Source organism: Montipora foliosa, chromosome 3 (genome assembly GCF_036669935.1).
Source record: "Montipora foliosa isolate CH-2021 chromosome 3, ASM3666993v2, whole genome shotgun sequence".
Lineage (NCBI taxonomy): Eukaryota > Metazoa > Cnidaria > Anthozoa > Scleractinia > Acroporidae > Montipora > Montipora foliosa.
In genome coordinates, this window is record NC_090871.1 from 57,936,135 (window position 1) to 57,938,634 (window position 2,500).

The 2,500-nt window shown below is 40.2% G+C and overlaps 1 protein-coding gene and 1 long non-coding RNA gene across 9 annotated transcripts in view; one reads left to right on the forward strand and one right to left on the reverse strand.

Moving 5' to 3' along the window:
- The window catches only part of LOC137997781 (uncharacterized), a 155,978-nt gene that overhangs the window by 99,999 nt on the left and 53,479 nt on the right, over positions 1-2,500 (forward strand). The window contains exon 1 of one of the 8 annotated variants that reach the window (XM_068844028.1): positions 494-592. The exons of the other annotated variants lie outside the window; for them this stretch is intronic. The gene's annotated coding sequence lies outside the window, so the exon portion shown is untranslated. Of the gene's footprint in view, positions 1-493; positions 593-2,500 lie in introns of those variants that run through there. 8 annotated transcript variants of the gene reach the window in all.
- LOC137997783 (uncharacterized) overlaps positions 1-2,500 on the reverse strand; it is an 8,397-nt gene that overhangs the window by 5,540 nt on the left and 357 nt on the right. Inside the window, exon 2 of the long non-coding RNA XR_011122582.1 lies at positions 1,463-1,738. This is a non-coding gene — a long non-coding RNA (uncharacterized lncRNA). The remainder of the gene's footprint in view (positions 1-1,462; positions 1,739-2,500) is intronic.

A 2,500-nucleotide genomic window follows, 5' to 3' on the forward strand; every position in this document is an offset into this window, starting at 1 on the left:
TGTAAAGCCTCATAGGGTCACATTCACATTACTGCTGAGAAAATCAACACCAAGAAACTAAAAACACTATTTTCGAGACTAAATATTTTCTTGGAAGAAAATGTATCACACAGCAGTATAGAGCCCGGATTCAAATGTAAAGCCTCATAGGGCAAAAACCATTGCTAAATAAATTCTACAGGAACCGCGTAAAAGAGGCGTCCATTCAAATATGTACTCAAGGGAGCAAAATTATGACAAAGGCGATAGAAACCAGACCACGTACAAGGGAGTCGTGTAGGCCTGTGGTATACAACCACTCCCACTGGTTTTTCAGCTGTATGCCAACAATCGTTTTTTTTTTCACTCAGCGCCGGCAGTGAGGTGGGCGACCTGTCAGGAAGCCAGAAATTTACATTTTCCATTCCTTGTCTTAGATTTCTGGTGAATACAACCAGAAAATGAGTCAGCCTGAAAATAGGTATCGTGGCTTTTTGGGGAAACGTGGTCGCGAAGGACAAGAATGTAACAACTGCTCCTCGTCCTTGTCGTTTGAGGTAAAAGCGATTGGAGAGTAGCCATTTGTCAAACAAAATTGGAAAAGGCCTCGAAGGTTAGTTATTGTAGATTACACAGCCCGCTTGTGTGGGATAGATTTTCTCTTGAAACAGGTAGTCAGTGTTAAATATTTTTTTCCATCATCTTCAGATCATTTTTTGGTCTCCTTTAGCGCGTGAGGTTTCCGAATTTGCTTCGCGTTAGTACTGGTCTATTACCATCTGGCCAACGGCCACAATCGCTCTTGCTTCAACTGTAAAGCTACCATGATATCGGTTCTACCAAATTTTCGTTCTTGCATTTTCGCAAGGGAATCCAGTCAACTCGCCTACACCTTGGTTAACTCGCATACGTAGGCAAGCTCACTTCCCGAGGTAGGGCGACAACACCCAAAATGTCAAACTTTATAGTTATAATTTCTAACGTTTAACGAATGCTGGGGGAATTTACAGTGAGGATCGTTGAAGCTTTTGCGAATCATTTCGTTGGACAAGTCTTGTTTCCGACAGGTAAATGTTTGAAAATAACCAGGAAGCACAGAGAAATTTTCATGAGACTAAGAGCGAACTCTTCTATGCTGATGATCAAACTCGCCTGAATTTGTAGGCGAGTTGACCGATTTTCCCTTTATTGGACTATCAACGCAAATTGTTCAAGTACTAGTTCATCGGCCAAACCTGATCACAATGGTTGCTACCCCTTCAGTGTTACTCTTCGGTAACTTCGATCGAGAGCTTTGAAACTACTTGAATTTGTTCTTGTGGCTGAGGATGTAGAATTCAGCTCAGTTTATACTACCTCATTTTATGAGGCTATTACACCGAACGCCTCATCGAAATGACGACAAACAGTTCCGGCAAGGCAACAGAAAATCGTTAGCATTCTCTATAGAAACAAAGAAATTTATCAATCATGACGTTCTCACCTCTGAGGTCTTCAGCCTGACGAGGATTTCCCCAGGATGTCATAAACCGACGTAACCAGACATCTCTCCGCCGCCCGCTCTTGCATCATTTCCTTAATCATTTTCTCCTCGCTTCGTTTTTATGGTAAAATTCTTTCATTCACCATAGTGCACTCGGCTTCTATCTCTTTCACCTCTCGCTCATCTTTTTCTCCTTTGTGACACATGGTTTCTGATGATTAACATGCAATTTCTGGTTTATATCTTTACTACTTCTTGCATCGCAGTTGTGGAGAACTGAAAATATACAAACATGTGTTTTCAACCGCGTTTAATAATCATTCTTGCATCCCAAACCCTTTTGACACTTCGATCTTCGCAAAAATTGGGCGTGTGAAACATACACACCAAACAATATATTCTTTTTTACTTACCTGTCTACATCTGAACCACCCTAGCAACGTAAATGTATTTAAATTTGTCAATTCTGGTTTTATTGTGTCGACTTTCTGTTTGAATTAAAATCCAACTTGATGCACGACATCTGTAAAAACACTACGCCCTTAGACATCTTGAATTTATTCCAAAGAAACATCCAACGTCTATTCACACGATCACCCACTTTCGTCGTCGATATTGTGTAAGAGAGAATTGAAATAAGAAATCCGCCAACTTCGGTATATCGATAATATTAAATGAAGATGACTAGACCAGATTTTTAACTACCTTTGGCTTCCATCTTTCATTACCTCATCATTTCTTTGTGCCGGTTTGAGTTTTCATTGTCTCCATATCCTCCGTAAAGCCAAAAAAAAAACTGAACTGGGAAGAGCCTAGAGATAGTACGCACGCCCAAAATGGACAACTTGAAGCCCACAAAATGCAAACTACGTCAATTGTGAAATTTTCAGAAACAAAAACTAGGAAAACCACTCACGTATGTTTTCTCATGTAACTGCAAAACAGATCACTGTAATTTTATTTTTCTGTCCAAGAAGAGTTGTAGAATGTAATGTTCTACCAATTGACACTGTCCTCGCAGAAAGTCGTAATGGTTTC